Genomic DNA, 21494 nt, shown 5'->3' on the forward strand with positions numbered 1-21494 from the left:
GGCTTTGTGCCGCTGTGTATTTTTTTTATAAATTCATCACATTTCGAAGGTTATAGTCGCCATCCAAGGATCACTTAAGGCAGGGGTCCCACTCCGGCAGCGCGAATGTGCCATTTTAGGCAATGTTTGCGTGAGCATTCTGCGCGTTGTTCTTTTTCGAAGATCACAATATAGGCATCATTCGAAAGCTTAATATACTATCTGTCAAATGACGTGCGCTGCTTTAGTGTGTCAACGTTATCAACTGCATGAGAGGTGGTTTTGCAGATGACAAATTCGCTAGCGTCGTTGATATACCCTACTTCGGATTAGTTTGCTGAAGAAACTGCTGCACTTAGAACAGTTTCCTTTGGCCTACACATAGAATGGGTACTTATATTATGAAACGTGGAGCGTAATTATTTTTAATTTAATCAGTATTTGATCGGCAGCCTTTTAAACATGGTAAAGTTTGGCTACTTTGGGCACGAATATCTGCGCTTTATCAACGCGCACAGCAGTAAAATTTTTACCACTTCGGGCGCACATTATAATAGTTGAGTGTACGAAGTTTCATCGAAATTTATTCGCTAGTTCGTTTTTAATTACCTTTCCAATTTGAAGATTTCCGTAATACTGCCTCACATCGCATAGCTTGATCAGAAAAACCGCTCATTCTACAGCCTAGGAATCATGCATGGCGAAACTAGAATAGTCGTTATTTGTGATTATGGACGCAAATTGCGCTTTATACAATTAGCACGATCATACTGAGCCTTCAAATATAATCAATTTTTCCTACACGGCATTCAATCGAGAAGGCCGTCATACTCAGCAACGTGAGCCTTGTTTGAGTTGGCTTTTTATTAATATTGTATTACTGTAAAATAAAGTTAAAATAAGAAGCACAAACCATGATGATAATTAGTATTTGCACCTGTATTCGGTCATTAAAGGTTTTTTACTGCTAACGCCATCTAGGTAAAAGCAGCAAAAGTGTGAGTTCATTCAATTGCCAGGAGAGGCGCGCGTAACTACACTCCTTCAAAGTATTGAAGCTAGTAGAAACCTAGAAGTCAGCTTCTCTGCAGTGCAAAAACCCCTTCACCATGGCGGCCAAACCTGTTTTGGGGGCAGAAATCAGGTGCAGTGCAGGAGATGTCTATTGTGGTAATAATGCCCACGTACATTTCCTGCACCCCTCTTCTTGTCGCAATTATGGGATTAAGAACCCCTCCGTTTGTGAGTGCCATTCATAACACCTCCCCTGCCCCTACCTCCTCCAGGCTCTCAATAGTGAAGGAATTCTGCTCAACACTTTCGCGCATGACATCAGGCTGGACATAGAAGTATTCTGCTCTGCACCCAACTTCTGCCCTCAAAACAGGTTTGGCTGCCATGGTGAAGGGGTTTTGCTCTGCTGACTTCTAGGTTTCAGCAACCCACCTATACTACTTTTGTGCTGTGAAGTGTTTTGCTTGTTGCTATTTGCATTGTTGTTTTTGAGGTGAGAGTCACACTTTTCAAAAATTCATTGCCTGTCTAAACAACTTCTTTCTACAGCAGATCCGGTTTCAAACATCTCATAGAGGAAGAATTTCGACGACTCTCTCACCTGATGCAGAGGCTACAATTCATGATATAGAGGAAAGCAGGGAGTGTCAGTGGAGTGAAAGGAATGAATGGATACCTGGAGGCACCACTCGATTGAGAACGTGGTGCGAGACACCGCTGGTTCTTAGCACAAGGAGACGCATCTACTCAAAGTGGAAACACAAACAGTTCATTAGGGAAGGACCGCGGAGTGAAAGTTTTATCTAGGTGACAAGACATGACACGCGCACTACGTGCGTGCACATGTTTTGCGCGCATACACTGTGGTTTATGCGGGGGCTATTCGCTCGCACGAAGAACCTGCACATGGTCACCGCATCACCCTTTGCACCCCTGCATTGTGTGCGAACAGTGGACGCTCGCCTGCAGTGCTAAGCCGCTAACCTTCACGCCAATCGCTGAGGGGCTTTGCGTTATTTTGTGCTTTTCTGAATATGCTTCTGGCCCTGTACTTTTTCCCTCACGCATTCGTATTTCGCCAGGCGCTTCAGGCTCGGATAGCAAGTGACACGGCTAGCAAAATCCAAACAGAATGCGCAGAATATCCTCCGGTAAATTTACATATATCGGGCTTGCTTTTCGGCTGGCGACAAAAGTGCAAATTTATCAAAATTAAGGCATGCCTTGACAGATTGCAGGTTGCTTGGACGAGGTTCTTCATCCGTGCGCGCAGTTGGTCCAGTGGTATTTCTCGCAAAATGTAGACATCATGTGTTTGACAGCGAGTGCTACGGATATCGCCACGTTATGCTGCATGGTGTGCTGGCAAAATGCTCGCACGTGACTTCACGATACGCCAGCTGGCATACCACGCGTATGATCCACCGTTTAGATGCTATGTGCGTCATGCGACTCTCAAATATTGGGCGAAAAAGGAATAGGACAGTAGACCAAAAGAAATAGTTTCGGCCGGCGGTATCGAGTGGATGCATCCTTCACATCTCCGTTGGTGCGTGCTCTGTTCCCTAGAGCTTTCAGTGGCACACGTGTGCTTAGGTGCAGCTGTCCTCTCGGAAAGCACCGCTCTGAATGTAGCTTCGCAGCCGCTACAAGAAATACAACTGCAAAAGGACGACGTCGCATACGGAGTACAGATGAAAAAAAAAAAAAGAAACGAAGGAATTCGACGCTGCTGAACCGAATGTCGAGCGTTAGCTGAAATGAGAATGTACACTGTTTTGGTTCAGTGCTTTTCATGCTTATAAACATTACAAATATGTGCTCATAGATAATCAAAAACCAGACGTCATCACCGATAATCATCGTAATGAAACGATAATGAAACGTAACAGCCGTTGTACGTCTGTCTAATTGTATATGGTCACTTACGAAGCGTGTATGGACATCTTCGCAAAGGTGGGAAAGCTGACCGCACTACGCTGCGTGGAAAGAGAGAAGTTTCAACTGCAGACAGCGTAACATAAACAAAGTGACACCGAGAGGGCAGCTGGGCGCATTTCACTGTGACAAGAGAAAAGTGCTTGCCTACATGTAAACCGAATTACCGGATTCCTTCGGCGCACACGCAGTGGCATTAGTGGGGCCAAGTAGGGCTAATGCGCGTGCGCAGCCGGCACTCTCTACTTCTTTGTGCGTCTACGCTATGCTCAAAATAGTAAGCCTCGAAGCCGTGGATTCATGTTTCAAGGCCAGGGGTCTGTTTTAAATAATAATATAATAATAATAATAATAATAATATTATTATTATTATTATTATTATTATTATTATTATTATTAATATTATTATTATTATTATTATTATTATTATTATTATTATTATTATTATTATTATTATTATTATTATTATTATTATTATTATTATGCAATGCACCGTAAACGCTTTCGCGGACATTTAGTGCATGTGGTGGGTTGACGGAATAAAGCGCGTGTCTGTATCCGGCGGTCGTGCAGAAGAGAGTACTGTTATCCACCGCGGCACACGCGCATCGCCACTGTTTTTAGACTGCCGCAATGAAAAAAATCGAACGTATTTGTTAGCACAATGACAGCCTCCCTTTACGAGCGCACATGGTCATCCCCGATTAGTCATCGCGGTGAAATTCCAAGCTTTTTGGGTGTTTCTTGCACCTCATTTAGGTTTTGTACCGAAAAAAAAAAAGTAAATAAAAGTCGCGTTTGGTTTTGACATAGGACATCGTTTTCTTCACACCTTCGAACACGTCAGTTAGTTTTAGTAAAGTAAGTAGAGGAGGCTCAGAATTTTTGCCTCCGAATGGCTGAATATCGATTGACACCACCGAAATGAAATAAGCGACGATGTGTGGAGCGGAAATCACATGACAGTCTGATTCGGCGCGCAGTTTTGACGTCAAGGTCACCAGCGGCATTTTTCTTTTTTTACTGAAAGCATTTCCGATAACAAACATGCAAACCAGTAAAAGAAAATAAAACGAAAGACTAACGCTAGTTGTAATCCTTACTGCTTAGCATCAAGGAGCCACGTGGTCTTACTCAAAAAGATTCAGAAATATAAGCGTAGTAGCACAGCTAGCAGTGCGAAAGCAATTCCAAGCAAACACGCAGAAGACACACGGCAATATCTACCAAGGCAGCAGTTGTTGCTTCCCTCAGGAGATAGGAGCCTGAGTCTTGCACGAAGACACATTCACGAACTGGGCTGAACCTGTAAAATCCGTTTCGAAATGATTTTTGATAACAATACCACGTCAATTCGATGTAGACAGCTATATGTCGAGACCTTGCGGTGAAACCCAGAGTTGACCGCGTCGAGTGATCGCTATAGCTTCGTTCCCACGTGTAGCGAACATCACCCATTTTTGCTGTGCACAGATAACAAATGGCGACCACGCCTTGCAGACACTTTTTTTTTTTTTTTTAGTGATGGGAAAACAAATTTCCACTCCTTTGCAATGATAAAATCGGAAATAAATGGGAGGGAATGGAAACATAATGTTCAAAAAACAAAATGACTTGAAACAGCATCTCCGCAGAAGAAACTGCATAAATATTCGCAGCATCTGCCATTTTCTTGGTTTAGAGAAATTGCTTCAAGGGTCCATCAACTTGCATCTTGAGCGTTCACGAGCATACTTCAACCGACTGATTGGAAAGTCATTCTAAGGAGTTCTTGTGTGGACAAAAAAAGCAGGAGGATAAGGGTTAGGTGCAACAAGTGGCCCTGAACCAGCTCTGGCATTGTTCAACTCTAATCCTGCTGAAACGCTGCATGGCATAGTGAAACAACAAAACATTGGGGTGAGGTCAACGAATTGTCACCATGATTGATCTTATGATAGAGGAAGAGAGAAGGACAGGGACTGGTCATTTTGGGCAAGGGCTAAAAATATACAGGCACGAGGGACAGGCAAAGCGCTTTGTCCCATGTCTCTCGACCATCCCTGCCTCTTTTTTGCGCTTTGTCAAAATGAGCAAACTCCACCAACTAGCCCAAGAGACAGCATTGCAGAGAGACAGTGTGCCTAAAGCTCATAGCCGCTTTTTGTAAGCCTACAAAAGCTAGTAAATTCAGACTAGATTGACCAAATTTGACCAAAATAATCTGGGCATGCACTGGGAAAATGTTTTGTCTAACATGAAAATGAATACATTCCGATGCCTGTGCTTCTTAGCATTCGTCAAGTTTTTTCTCAGTGTGGCTATTGAAGAAAGTATAAAGGCATACCACTTCCCCAAAGTACATCCAAAATTGCGTCATGTTGGGGGTAGAAGTGGCGTGGGGTGAAGGGAACTACTGGAATACATAAGCCCCGACTCCAAACACACATGCGTCATGCACTGCCGCGCTAACGTCGTCGCACGCGTCAGCCAAAGCCGGTCTGCGCATGCGCGCAGCGCCTGCGTGCATCGCGAGCTCTGATGCTGTGATCTGTCCCTGCCAGATATCTGGTGCGTGCTACACGCGTCGAAAACTAGCGAGGGGTTGGGACCGCGCGGCTGTCCCCTACTCCGTTCTTCTCGTCCTGAAGTCCACTTAGCTCCCCCTGCTTCTTTTCTTCACAGAATAGTTTTCTTCATGGTTCTCAAATTTTCTCAGTCCGCGCGAGAGGGTGAGCGAGCCAGCACCACGAACATGCAGGTGCATTCCCCTTTTGCGACGCCTGCCGTGACGGCGGCGTTGACGTCGCGGCGCATGGAAAGTGCTTTGGAGTACCCGCTTTATTTATGGCAGTTACGAGGGTTTACCTACAGAAGGAATGTGAGGATTGACTGCCATGTTTGTCAGTTCTTCGATTTTCCGTACTGTTTCCTCGGGCTGTTTATCTTTTTTCTATCAATGATGAAACAAACCCTTCACACATTCGTGGGGACAATGTTTGCAAACGGTGTAGGTTCGCCAGTACCTGTCTAAATGGGGCGATCCCCCCCCTCCCCCCTCCCTTCTTCATTGGAACCGCAGATGAACCAAAAAGAGTATCTTATTGTACGATCCCCAGACATGTCAAAAGAATTCCGGGGCTGGCAAATTTCAAATTATGAAATCATTGCCAAGAAACACTTGTGCTAGTTGCAAAGCGGCGCATATTTAGATAACTGCTAGTGATGTCGCACTTTTCTGGTCGTCTTATTGCTCAGAATATGTTTATTTATTTATTTTATTTACATTACCCCTCAGGGAGGCATTACATATATTTTGAATATATTTCAGAAATATGTTGCACTCACGCTCTCGAGTGCTGCTAGTATGGCAGTCCGCTTTCTCAACGCACCTTATAGCTAAAAATGTCGCAACAAGAGCGCAGACTGACTTGAAACTAGAGCTCGCGGTAGTTATTGTAGCTGGAGTACCATTACCAATGTACGCTTACTACCAGCGCTGGTGCATTCGCCTTCAGCCCACCTGCTCATGTTGCTGTATATAGCACAAGGAGCTCAATCTAAAACATCAATCTATTCGTTGTGTCGTCTTCTGACCTTGTGCTCCCGTCCACGTTCCGCGCTGTCACCTCAAGATGCATAAGCAACACGCCCAAGCTGCTATTCTAAATAAAAACAAAAATGGGGGAGGGGGAGGGGTGGTTAGCTTACCGTCAACACTATATAGCCTCGTGTGTATAAATGGAAATGCCTCCACCCCCCCCCCCCACCCCCCCCCCCCCCCCAGGGAAAAAAGAAAGCGGTCAGCGCGTTATGAAAAGGAAAGTACGCACACCCACATATATCAGCGCGCGCGTTTTTTTTTTTCTACTTTTATTACAACAGAAAAATTACCGACGATTACGTTACTTCCTAATTCCAAGATGGCCACCGTGGGACGGTGGCCATCATGGAATTAGTTCAAATTCTGCCACCAGGCTACGCCCCTGATTCAGGACTGAGAAAGTGCCTATCGGCCTTGCCCCCAGTTGGCCGGGGGACCCAACCATTGCTTTGTAGAGAAGCTTTCTTTTGTTGGAGGGTGGGTTTTTTAAAGCCCCATTCTTCTCCCAGCCGTGCGCAGGGGGAAGCGTTCACCTGTTCTTAGCTTGACTGCTGCGGATTGCAGGACTGCGGGGTGCTAGCTTGCCTTACCACAGCTGAACTTGAGCGGCGACGCGGACCGCCGCCGCTCGATTCGGCCATGACCGAATGTGCGTAACGTAAATGAAAAGTACCACATCGTTTTGTTGTTCACTGTTCTGGATAGAGTGGAAGCTTGAGCGAGTTGATGATACATCATCGATATATGTTCAGGATAGCTCAAGTGTATACCAAAAATGGAAAGGTGCGATATGATGGAAGATATTTATGTGGCCTTTGTATACTATACTTTGACTCACAAGAGATTTGCACCACTGCTAAAGGCAGGGGCTCCCTGGCCCATTCAAATGCGCGCTGTAATATGTAATTGTGCTCCGACGCACCCCTCGAATCAGCAAGGGCGACATTGGGAGCACAATTGCCTATTATAGGTGGTGTGGATAGTGGTTATTCAAACAAAAGGAAGGAAAAGAGTGCTGCCGGCCCCTTTAACTGCTATCTAAAATCTGAAGCGCCCAAGCTGCAGCCGGCGGGAAAGCAAAATGATGGGCAGAGGAAAGCGAGGGGAAGTGCAGAGGGGAGCTATAACAAGAAATTACAGGGGGAGCTTTGTACATTAGTTACAAAGTACAAAAAAAAAGGGAAACGCGTTTGCCTCGCTCGCGCGCAAGTGTCCAAGTGCTCCGTCCCGGCCTTTCACAGTACTAAAAACATTTTGTGAGACGAAGTATACATCTTTGGTGGTTTCGTCATGAACTCTGGCTGAAATCGACACTTGTATTGTCTTTCCTTTGATACCCATCTTTTAAGCTGTTATCGCTTTTGAAGTTATGGCATTTAGAGTAGGATATTCTTGCGAGTTCTCTGGTGCAGAACTACTTTTATCAAACGTTATTGCACATAATAAAATTGCAATAAAGTCGGTTTCAATCAACAGTAATCATTTTCTTTTTTCTTTTAGTTCGGGCTTTCCTAACCATAGAAACTGACGTTGGTAACCCAATGAGCTAAGAAAAGAGCGATGGCCAATTTCATTTTACCTTAGAGAGGAGAGTCGGCATTGCGAAATAGGTGTGAAATACCTACCAAAAGGGTAAGCACCACGCAGCTGCCGCAATGCATTCAGGCTAAATTTTGGGGGAAATGAATTGGAGAGGGGAGGGTAGCAGACAGTTATGAGGCAACGTCGCCAGTAGAAGCGGGTTAGTTTCGCAAGCGCGTTAGACCGCTCCTTCTCGACCCTTCCCCATTGAATCTCCTCTGTACTCCTCATTGGTTAGATGTACAGGGGGGGTCAAAATTTCCCAGGCCGCAGGTTTTGCTTCTGGTCAGCATATTCTGACACGTGAGATTCCATTGAAGATATAAATTATCTCAGAGGTTAGAATAATGCTTATTCTACCCTCCAGGTGTATTTTGAGATTTGCGGCCGTCGTAGCTGCCCGACTATACTGCTCACAAGCAGACCCTGTGGCATGGGAACTTTTGACCCCCCCTGTACGTCTTTGCTGCATTGCGAACCCAGTGTACTTTCTATATATTTATTCACTTATTTATTTATTCACTACCAGCATCACCTGCTTTCATAACAAGCATAGAACAGCAATCACTCGCGCTAACCACGGTAAAATGCATAACTGGCTGCCACTGAGGCATTCTTTGGAGTCAAAGGATTCGTTTCTGTGGTTGTATGTGCAACAAAAGAATAATGCAAGACGCCCTTCGGTTACTTACTGCCCCTAGAATTTGTCCGGACATGTACTTCCCCGCGCTGCCCTGATGTGGCCATTTGGCGTGCTGAACAGCTTTCTGTTTTTTTTTTTTTTTTTTTTTTAGAGCCCAGCTTTTTGGCGCCCGTTCCTGCGTTTCGCGTCGCCGTCTGCGTTGTCCCTCGTAACCAGCTCCGCAGCCAGGGCAGCGCACGCTCCTGCCACCATTCGCCGCTGCGTGTCCCCCCCCCCCCCCCCCCTTTTTCCTTTGTGGCGGCGACGGTGTTTTCCGGTGTAAGTGGATCGCGGTGCATGCATCCTAAGCCGAAACGCAGAGCCACGTTGACTTGACTCGCTAGCGGCGTCAGCGGCATCAGTCAGTCGCTGCTATCTCTTCGCTGCGCAACGCTCCTACAGGTCCATACGCTGCCTTACGCGAACTCCTGATCCACAAAGCTTCCTTCATGACAGTCAAGAACTGTTAGTGGAGTGTTTCTTGAAGAAACACGTGTGAAAAATAAAATACAAAAGTTGTCTTTGCCTCAATCTATCGAAAAGCTGGAACAGCCAATGAGATATGCTCAAATTTCGCATTAGGAAGTAACGTAATCGTCGGTAATTTTTCTGTTGTAATTAAAGTAGAAAAAAAAAAAACGCGCGCGCTGATACATGTGGGTGTGCGTACTTTCCTTTTCATAACGCGCTGACCGCTTTCTTTTTTCCCTGGTGGGGGTGGGGGGGGGGGGGGGTGGAGGCATTTCCATTGAAACACACGAGGCTATATAGTGTTGACGGTAAGCTAACTGCACCTCCCCCTCCCCCATTTTTGTTTTTATTTAGAATAGCAGCTTGGGCGTGTTGCTTATGCATCTTGAGGTGACAGCGCGGAATGTGGACGGGAGCACAAGGTCAGAAGACGACACAACGAATAGATTGATGTTTTAGATTGAGCTCCTTGGGCTATATACAGCAACATAAGCAGGTGGGCTGAAGGCGAATGCAATAGCGCTGGTAGTAAGCGTACATTGGTAATGGTACTCCAGCTACAATAACTACCGCGAGCTCTAGTTTCAAGTCAGCCTGCGCTCTTGTTGCGACATTTTTAGCTATAAGGTGCGTTGAGAAAGCGGACTGCCATACTAGCAGCACTCGAGAGCGTGAGTGCAACATATTTCTGAAATATATTCAAAATATATGTAATGCCTCCCTGAGGGGTAATGTAAATAAAATAAATAAATAAACATATTCTGAGAAATAAGATGACCAGAAAAGTGCGACATCACGAGCAGTTATCTAAATATGCGCCGCTTTGCAACTAGCACAAGTGTTTCTTGACAATGATTTCATAATTTGAAATTTGCCAGCCCCGGAATTCTTTCGACATGTCTGGGGATCGTACAATAAGATACCCTTTTTGGTTCATCTGCGGTTCCAATGAAGAAGGGGGGGGGGGGGGATCGCCCCATTTAGACAAGTACTGGCGAACCTACACCATTTGCAAACATTGTCCCCACGAATGTGTGAAGGGTTTGTTTCATCATTGATGGAAAAAAGAAAAACAGCCCGAGGAAACAGTACGGAAAATCGAAGAACTGACAAACATGGCTGTCAATCCTCACATTCCTTCTGTAGGTAAACCCTCGTAACTGCCATAAATAAAGCGGGTACTCCAAAGCACTTTCCATGCGCCGCGACGTTAACGCCGCCGTCACGGCAGGCGTCGCAAAAGTGGAATGCACCTGCATGTTCGTGGTGCTGGCTCGCTCACCCTCTCGCGCGGACTGAGAAAATTTGAAAACCGTGAAGAAAACTATTCTGTGAAGAAAAGAAGCAGGGGGAGCTAAGTGGACTTCAGGACGAGAAGAACGGAGTAAGGGACAGCCGCGCGGTCCCAACCCCTCGCTAGTTTTCGACGCGTGTAGCACGCACCAGATATCTGGCAGGGACAGATCACAGCATCAGAGCTCGCGATGCACGCAGGCGCTGCGCGCATGCGCAGACCGGCTTTGGCTGACGCGTGCGACGACGTTAGCGCGGCAGTGCATGACGCATGTGTGTTTGGGGTCGGGGCTTATGTATTCCAGTAGTTCCCTTCACCCCACGCCACCTCTACCCCCAACATGACGCAGTTTTGGATGTACTTTGGGGAAGTGGTATGCCTTTATACTTTCTTCAATAGCCACACTGAGAGAAAAAACTTGACGAATGCTAAGAAGCACAGGCATCGGAATGTATTCATTTTCATGTTAGACAAAACATTTTCCCAGTGCATGCCCAGATTATTTTGGTCAATTTTGGTCAATCTAGTCTGAATTTACTAGCTTTTCTAGGCTTACAAAAAGCGGCTATGAGCTTTAGGCACACTGTCTCTCTGCAATGCTGTTTCTTGGGCTAGTTGGTGGAGTTTGCTCATTTTGACAAAGCGCAAAAAAGAGGCAGGGATGGTCGAGAAACATGGGACAAAGCGCTTTGCCTGTCCCTCGTGCCTGTATATTTTTAGCCCTTGCCCAAAATTACCAGTCCCTGTCCTTCTCTCTTCCTCTATCATGAGATCAATCATGGCAATTCGTTGACCTCACCCCAATGTTTTGTTGTTTCACTATGCCATGCAGCGTTTCAGCAGGATTAGAGTTGAACAATGGCAGAGCTGGTTCAGGGCCACTTGTTGCACCTAACCCTTATCCTCCTTTTTTTTGTCCACACAAGAACTCCTTACAATGACTTTCCAATCAGTCGGCTGAAGTATGCTCGCGAACGCTCAAGATGCAAGTTGATAGACCCTTGAAGCAATTTCTCTAAACCAAGAAAATGGCAGATGCTGCGAATATTTATGCAGTTTCTTCTGCGGCTATGCTGTTTCAAGTCATTTTGTTTTTTGAACATTATGTTTCCATTCCCTCCCATTTATTTCCGATTTTATCATTGCAAAGGAGTGGAAATTTGTTTTCCTATCACTAAAAAAAAAAAAAAAGTTGTCTGCAAGGCGTGGTCGCCATTTGTTATCTGTGCACAGCAAAAATGGGTGATGTTCGCTACACGTGGGAACGAAGCTATAGCGATAACTCGACGCGGTCAACTGTGGGTTTCACCGCAAGGTCTCGACATAGAGCTGTCTACGTCGAATTGACGTGGTATTGTTATCAAAAATCATTTCGAAACGGATTGAACAGGTTCAGCCCAGTTCGTGAATGCACCTTCGTGCAAGACTCAGGCTCCTATCTCCTGAGGGAAGCAACAACTGCTGCCTTGGTAGATATTGCCGCGTGTCTTCTGCGTGTTTGCTTGGAATTGCTTTCGCACTGCTAGCTGTGCTACTATGCTTATATTTCTGAATCTTTTTGAGTAAGACCACGTGGCTCCTTGATGCTAAGCAGTAAGGATTACAACTAGGGTTAGTCTTTCGTTTTATTTTCTTTTACTGCTTTGCATGTTTGTTATCGGAAATGCTTTCAGTAAAAAAAGAAAAATGCCGCTGGTGACCTAGACGTCAAAACTGCGCGCCGAATCAGACCGTCATGTGATTTCTGCTCCGCACATCGTCGCATATTTCATTTCGGTGGTGTCAATCGATATTCAGCCATTCGGAGGCAAAAATTCTGAGCCTCCTCTACTTACTTTACTAAAACTAACTGACGTGTTCGAAGGTGTGAAGAAAACGATGTCCTATGTCAAAACCAAACGGGACGTTTATTTACTTTTTTTTTTCCGGTACAAAACCGGAATGAGGTGCAAGAAACACCCAAAAAGCTTGGAATTTCACTGCGATGACTAATCGGGGATGACCATGTGCGCTTGTAAAGGGAGGCTGTCATTGTGCTAATAAATACGTTCGATTTTTTCATTGCGGCAGTCTAAAAACAGTGGCGATGTGCGTGTGCCGCGATGGATATCAGTACTCTGTTCTGCACGACCGCCCGATACAGACACGCGCTTCATTTTGTCACCCCACCACATGCAGTAAATGTCCGCGAAAGCGTTTACGGTGCATTGCATAATAATAATAATAATAATAATAATAATAATAATAATAATAATAATAATAATAATAATAATAATAATAATAATAATAATAATAATAATAATAATAATAATAATAATAATAATAATAATAATAATAATAATAATAATATTAAAACAGACCCCTGGCCTTGAAACATGAATCCACGGCTTCGAGGCTTACTATTTTGAGCATAGCGTAGACGCACAGAGAAGTAGAGAGTGCCGGCTGTGCACGCGCATTAGCCCTACTTGGCCCCACTAATGCCACTGCGTGTGCGCCGAAGGAATCCGGTAATTCGGTTTACATGTAGGCAAGCACTTTTCTCTTGTCACAGTGAAATGCGCCCAGCTGCCTCTCGGTGTCACTTTGTTTATGTTACGCTGTCTGCAGTCGAAACTTCTCTCTTTCCACGCAGCGTAGTGTGGTAAACTGTCCCACCTTTGCGAAGATGTCCATACACGCTTCGTAAGTGACCAAATACAATTAGACAGACGTACAACGGCTGTTACGTTTCATTATCGTTTCATTACGGTGATTATCGGTGATGACGTCTGGTTTTTGATTATCTATGAGCACATATTTGTAATGTTTATAAGCATGAAAAGCACTGAACCAAAACAGTGTACATTCTCATTTCAGCTAACGCTCGACATTCGGTTCAGCAGCGTCGAATTCCTTCGTTTCTTTTTTTTTTTTTTTCATCTATACTCCGTATGCGACGTCGTCCTTTTGCAGTTGTATTTCTTGTAGCGGCTGCGAAGCTACATTCAAAACGGTGCTTTCCGAGAGGACAGCTGCACCTAAGCACACGTGTGCCACTGAAAGCTCTAGGGAACAGAGCACGCACCAACGGAGATGTGAAGGAGACAACCACTCGATACCGCCGGCCGAAACTCTTTATTTTGGTCTACTGTCCTATTCCTTTTTCGACCAATATTTGAGAGTCGCATGACGCACATAGCATCTAAACGGTGGATCATACGCGTGGTATGCCAGCTGGCGTATCGTGATGTCATGTGCGAGCATTTTGCCAGCACACCATGCAGCATAACGTGGCGATATCCGTAGCACTCGCTGTCAAACACATAATGTCTACATTTTGCGAGAAATACCACTGGACCAACTGCGCGCACGGATGAAGAACCTCGTCCAAGCAACCTACAATCTGTCAAGGCATGTCTTAATTTTGATAAATTTGCACTTTTGTCGCCAGCCGAAAAGCAAGACCGATACATGTAAATTTACCGGAGGATATTCTGCGCATTCTGTTTGGATTTTGCTAGCCGTGTCACTTGCTATCCGAGCCTGAAGCGCCTGGCGAAATACGAATGCGTGAGGGAAAAAGTACAGGGCCAGAAGCATATTCAGAAAAGCACAAAATAGCGCAAAGCCCCTCAGCGATTGGGCGTGAAGGTTAGCGGCTTAAGGCCCCCGTACGGTCGTTTTTAGAGGCGCTGCGCTCGTCCGCCTTCCGCCAGCTGGAGGACGCGTTCGGCACGGGAGGCGCATAGGGTGCTATACGGTCACTTTTGGGCATCTTTTGGGTGGCGGATTTCTCCAGCGCTCTGATTGGCGCGCCCGGCGCGCGCTGCTTCGAACGTCGAAACACTGCATATGACGGCTGCGGCGCTGGTTTGGGGAAACGTTTCCTCTTCACGGTGGCTCTCGATCGTCGGCTATCAAATTAATTTGCACCTAGCTGTAGAGTTATTGAGCCCTCGCATATACAGCACAAACAGTATGAACTGACCATTAGTAGAGCGATTAAGTCGCCGGCGATGCAATCATCCAGCAACAGCGTAGACGCAAGCATATGCCCCAACGGCACCTGCTTTCGCCGTCTACTTGGTGTGTTTATGTTAGTATGAGGAGAAGACGGCACGAATTTTTTTAAGTACTCCCGAACATATGCATTGAAAGGTAAAGTGTATACATTCATACCTCCCCTGCCAGTGTTCGCGCGTTCACTTCGGTATAGCACTCGCGGCAAAGATGCAGGAGCTGGTAATTTAATGTTTTCATCCGAAATTACAGCCTAAACACATTTTACAACACGCCTGTTTTACTGTGAGAAAATAGACTGCAAAGCATAAACAAACATGCACATCATTTGTAACATGTACAGAAGCACAGTTTTCCGTGCGGTTCTCCCCGGTGGTAGCAATTTATTAGTGGCGTACATTTCGCCACGTAATCCTCATTTCTGGCTGCAACATACAGCTGTGGCGTTGCATATGAGATGCATTTGCACGCAGAAAATGTGTTGAGGTTCATGACAGTAACAAATCTTTAAAAGTGCATGGAATTATTTGTTATGGTATCCATGCCATAGCAAATGATTCAAACAGTGCATGTTCAAATTATCTCTAAAATTCAATGTGTTTACTTCTTCAAACACATTTAAAATAGCTGCTCAACTAGTTTATTTGTATTCAGTTTGGTTTTCAGCACTACTCATATTTGATTCAGCAGCAAGACTATGCTATTCATAATCAGTTTGGTTGGCAAAACTACAATTCGCATGCCCCCCAGTAAGTAATACTAGTTTCTCCATCTCTGTGCTGCCTATATTAATAAGTGCCTTCATGTCAAGTGCAGCATAAACTTCCTTTTCTTGTGGTCTTCCTAGGTTTCATGTGTGTGCACTGCTTTTGTCATTTCAGACACAGAAAGTAGCAAATGAAATCTGGCGATTGAGTGTTAACACACAGCTCAAGCTACTCAGCTGCGGCATGTACTGAAAAGAATTGTTACCAATTGAGACAGCCTCTACCAGTCAAATTTCAAGTGAAATATTTGTACAGTTAGTGCTGAGCACAAATAAACAAGAATTATGGCACAATTGTGCTGCTGCTGAGGAAGAGTCCATAAAGTTTTCGAAACATTGCGTGATATGAAATGACTATTCTAAGTACAAATATGTATATATTGGATGTTTTGTGGGGAATGAGTGTTTTATTCTTCTGTTGTAGTTTTATTTCACTGTTCCTCATACTTAAAAACAATACAGCTAAGAGTAAGCACTGAAAAGTCGCGTCACTGCACGACAGAGTAATAGGGCATGGACGGAGCGGTCAGTTGGGATCAAGAAATACTTAGCGCCCACTGCCTTGCATCAGCTAAGGGTCCCCACTTGTAGAGAAAAACTGTCTAGGGGCTAAATGTAAAACAGTGACCAAGTGTAATGGCATGTTACTTAGTTGCCAAGACAGCATGCAGACTTGATGGAAACAAAGCAAAGACCCGAGGCTTTTGCTATAACTATCCTGCAAGCCCATACATCAAGTTCATCGTGGAGTGAATACACAGATCCTCAATACAATTCAAAGAACAGAAACCAATTGTAGTGGCATGTAAACACAGTGCAGTTCTCCAAAAGAGTCACGACAAAACTGCACCTTGTGATATCGAATAAAATATCCCCTCTGAGAATTTCAAGAATTAGATCTAGAAGACAGAGAGCCTGAAGAGATGTGGACTGATGTTTGTGATATAATACAAGAAGTTGCTAATAAGGTAGTTCCAAAGCAAAAGAAATGCAAGAAAGCAAACTGGTTATCTGAAGAGGCTTTGCAAATAGCTGAGGAAAGGAGGATGGCAAAAGTCATGGGGGAAAGAGAAAGCTACAAGGTTCTCAATGTTGATTTTCAGAAAATAGCAAGGAGAGATAAGAATGCCTTCCTGAACATACAGTGCCAAGCTGTTGAGGACAACAGCCAATTAAGGAACACAAGAGCTTTGTATACGTTATCAAAGATATCAAAGGAAGCTTCTGCGCTAAGCTGGGCGTGATAAAGGACAAACGAGGCAAGGACCTCACTGAAGCCTCAGAGATAAAGAAGAGGTGGCAGGAATACACAGAAGAACTGTACAAGAAGGACCCGAATGTGCAAACCCAACATAAGACGGTTGTGATTACTGATCTCGAGCCAGGCATCCTGAAGAGTGAAGTTGAATGGGCCTTAGCCAGCCTTGCTAAGAACAAAGCTAGTGGAATTGATGGCATTCCAGCTGAGTTGCTTCAAAACTTCAACCATGACGCTGTTAACATTCTGCACACATTATGTCAGAAGATTTGGACAACCCTGCAGTGGCCACAGGATTGGAGAAGGTCAGTTTACATCCTCATTCCAAAGAAAGGCAGTGCCAAAGATTGTTCCAACTACCGCACGATCGCGCTTATTTCGCATGCTAGCAAGGTGATGTTGAAAATCCTCCAAGGAAGGCTGTAGCAGTATGTGGATCGGGAGCTTCCGGACGTGCAAGCTGGGTTTCGCAAGGGCAGAGGAACTAGAGACCAAATTGCCAACCTTCGCTGGATCATGGAAAAAGCAAGAGAGTTCCAGAAACCCATCTACTTCTGCTTTATTGATTATGCGAAAGCGTTTGACTGTGTAGATCACAGCAGATTGTGGCAAGCTCTCCAAGAGATGGGAGTTCCAATTCACCTCATCTGTCTCCTCAAAAACATGTATGAAGGACAAGAGGCTACAGTCAGAACTGGGCATGGTCTTACTGATTAGTTTCCGATTGAGAAAGGAGTGAGGCAAGGCTGCATACTGTCGCCCTGCCTATTTAACCTATATGCAGAGTGCATCATGAGGAAGGCTGGTCTGGACGAGTCTTCAGCTGGAGTGAAGATTGCTGGAAAACGTATCAACAACCTTAGATATGCGGATGATACCACTTTAATGGCAGAAAGTGAAGTGGAACTCAGGAGACTTCTGATGCGCGTACAAGAAGAGAGTGAGAAGTTTGGGCTTAAACTGAACATTAAAAAGACAAAGATCATGGCGTTTTGCCCTATCAAGTCCTGGAGCATCAATGGACAAGAAGTGGAAGCTGTGACAGATTTTATCTTTTTGGGCTCCAAGATTACCTCGGAAGGAGACTACAGCCATGAAACTAGGAGACGCCTGCTTTTGGGAAAGAGAGCAATGGTTAGCCTTGACCGCCTAGTAAAGAGCAGAGACATTAGTCTGCCAACTAAGATCCGTATAACTCGTGCTATGGTCTTTCCAGTTGTGATGTATGGATGCGAGAGTTGGACTGTGAAAAAGGCTGACCGCTGAAGAATTGACGCGTTTGAATTGTGGTGCTGGCGAAGACTCTTGAGAGTTCCTTGGACTGCCAGAAGATCAAATCAGTCGATATTGTCGACCATAAACCCTGACTGCTCATTGGAGGGTCAAATTCTAAAGTTAAAGCTCAGCTACTTTGGTCATTTGATGAGAAGAGAGGAGTCGCTGGAGAAAGATTTGATGTTGGGAAAGGTTGAGGGTCGCCGGAGAAGGGGTAGGCAGCGAACGCAATGGTTAGATGGCATCCTCGAGGCACTGCAGATGAAGTTATGTGATGTTAGGAAGATAGTGAGAGACTAGAAAGTGTGGCGTGACATGGTCCATAGGGTCACGAAGAGTCGGACACGATTGAACGACTGAACTGAACTGAAAAAAATGCTGGCTATGCCCACTATCGAACCGTTGGAAATTATGGTTGCATTTTGTATACTTACTTATTTCCTTAATCAACTGAAACTGGCAGTGTTTTTTTTTCCTCCATGCTACCTATGCTAAAAAACCCATCTAATGTAGCTTTGTGTTTTGGATTGCTCATCTCACTGAATTTTGTGTATTTACAGGCACATATGGAGGCTTCTGGGTCATTTTACAATATCACCAAGCAGCAGGTGTACCATAAAAAACACATTTCATGCTTTGGTCAACCACTGCAGGATCCTTCGTCAGGGAGTCTGTTCAATAGCCCTTAGTTTAGCTCGCCTGAAGAGCTCATGCTGCATGATACGTCATCCTGTCCCGTGTTAGATGCGTGTAGGTTTCTATATGCATTCCTGAATTTATTTATTTTTTGTCTGTGTTTCATTGTTACTTTTTAGATGTTTCCAGGATCATGCACAAATTCCTGTGAAGCTTTGTGGATGCGTTCCTACCTGCGCTGTAGTGTGTTCATTTCCTTCTCTGCTATTGTCATTTCCCTTCATTCACTCTCCAGACCTTTGGGCTGCGTCAAATAACATTGGCCAGCACTACTGCTTCTTGTGCGCCTTGTTTTTGTGCTTTTCGTTTCCACTTTGTTCCCCTTGAAGCTGGATAGAAACTAGACCATGCAGTTTCACACTTGGAAGATCCTGTCTGCTTTAATGCGTAGTCCCCAAGTAGACGAGAGGAGGGGGGGGGTTACTGTTGTAATGCAGCAGTGATACACAGTGGTATGCACAACATATAATAGTGATGATCGCACCTTGTAGACTAGCAGACAATGCTGTTTTGCCTTTGAGCAGTGTGGATGACTATATTGCTGGGCTCTTTTCTATCACAAATTGGTTGGTTGGTTGGTTGGTTTGTGGGGTTTAACGTCTCAAAGCAACTCAGGCTATGAGAGACGCCGTAGTGGAGGACTCTGGAAATTTTGACCACCTGGGGTTCTTTAACGTGCACTAACATCGCACAGCACACGGGCGCCTTGCTTTTCGCCTCCATCGAAAAGCTGCCGCCGAGGCCGGGATTCGATCCCACGTCTTTGGGAACAGTAGTCGAGCGCCATAACCACTGCACCACCCCGACAAATTGAATAAATAGATAAGTTGGCAAAGCACTACTCTTGCTCATTCATTACAAGTGTGTTTTCTTCAAGCATGCAGCCTTGTACTGTAATCTCACTTCTTCACACTTGTGCAGCGTTGCATCTGGAGACAGGCTCTGTGGAATTTTCCATACAAAGGGGTCCTTGCAATGGGTGTATACAGTGACAGCTTCATTTAGGGGGACATTATAAAAATAGCCACTGAGCTCAACAGGGAAAGAGAAGTACATTGCTCTGAGAGGACACATAACATGCTGTAAGGTGCTGTGTTCCAGAGTCGTGAAGCGCACTAAGCTTTCGGTCAGTCCGAGATTGCTAATTAGGTACATGCTGACGCAACTGCATGAATTTTCACTTGACAACCATATCTATGGAGTACTTAGAAGCACTCCAGTGATTTTAGGTGTGTGTAACATGGCTTTTTTGAGATTTCAAGCTGTTCGTGTTGCCTGATAGTAATGCTGCACTGCTCTGGTTGAAGCCAGGAAATTCAACAAAGCAAAGGATATTTTATCCAGATTTCTGCATGCTATACCATGAACAAAAAATGAATGTTGCCTGTCTGTAGCAGCAAACTTAAGCTGTTCTATGCATATCCCCAGTTGTAGCATCTCGCATCTGTTACCAGTATAGTGGTCTTTGAAGCCAGAAAATAAATGTTTATCCTCCCCATTCTGGTTCTCCTCAACATTTGGTTCTTGCCAAGTAATTTCCATTTTCTAGCTACACTAAGCAGCAGCATTTAACATTCTCAAGAAGCATCACTTTATGCAGCTCAAGGCAATGCAAGGTAATGTGGTTGTGCGACGGGATTCTATCCGAATTATCATGCTGTAGAGGGTTGACACTATCCAACCTTCACGGTTTAGTCTCAGGGAAACTTGTTTGAAAATTCTTGCTCAGTTGCAACTCGTTATTTGAATTCGTCTTCCCCTCAGTGTGATCAAGGGCCTTGCCCTGGTAAAAGTGTGCAAGTACCTGTATATTGTTGTATCATTGCAACTGGAAGAATGTTTAGCCAAGTTGAAAAATCCTTTCAGATTGTACTTTTTTTTTTTCATTCTGCACCATAATATTGCCCAATTCATTACAGTCTTATAATAGGCCTTACCATCTTTCTTAGCCATTCATTTGGTGGCAGCTTGCTCTGTTGAGCTAAGGATAGAATGACAGAAGTTGATTACACGGCATGTGCTCTATTGGGACATGAATCTCTCCTCTTGTTTTTGGCTCAGCACCAAACCCTCGGTACCCATCATAGATATGTACCCTTTTCAGAGAGACAAGAAAATTAACAGTTTTGTCGGCACACCATCATGATGCCCAGCACCCACAACATAACGATTAATCAGAACAAGACGTGGCATGCAGACAAGACAGGCTTGCTATAATCTAGCTATAATTGCAAGAATTATACTTCATGAAGAATCCAGCCACCGAGTGGTGCCGATGCTTCTGTAGTCACATCAGAAAGCAGACAGCGGAGATCATTTCATTAATACAAAATAGTTTCCAGAAAGGTCACATCGCACCCAAGGCTGTTTTCAGGCACAGTACACACGAGCCACAATCAATATTTATGATGGACACGTTGCAGGGAAAAAGCCGTGCATGCATGGTCACTACAGGGGGAAGAACAAACGCGACTACCTGCACAGATCGAACTTTATTTCAGCATTCAGAATGCAAGATATGTGTAGTGAGCTTTTCAAACGAATCAAATACTTGTAGGCAATTTCAACTACGAAAAATAGGTGCATGTTATTGCCATTATGAAAAGCATTTTTTTTTTTGGCTGTTCATAAGACAATGAGGGAAATGTATATTGCAGAACAATGCTGCTGGTCAGCTGTTCACAGGATTTCACGTGACGTCTGAAGTGCTTACATGTGCAAACTGCCTGTCTTGAGAGTACAAAAGCTTATGAGATGCTATTTTCTGCATATACCTTTGGTTTTTCTTTGTAATGCACTTGAAAGAACTGTGGTAGCAGCCCATTTCTTAGCAAACTCAGTCTGAAATTACCTGCTCCTTCTTATACCTCTGCGACGCAAACACTTGTGATCCTCATTGAGGTTTTCAGGAAGCATTGAAGCATCCGGTGCTGCACGGCCGTTTTGAATGACCAC

The sequence above is a fragment of the Amblyomma maculatum genome, unplaced genomic scaffold (assembly GCF_055883805.1).
Source record: "Amblyomma maculatum isolate TAMU_Amacu unplaced genomic scaffold, ASM5588380v1 scaffold_13, whole genome shotgun sequence".
NCBI lineage: Eukaryota > Metazoa > Arthropoda > Arachnida > Ixodida > Ixodidae > Amblyomma > Amblyomma maculatum.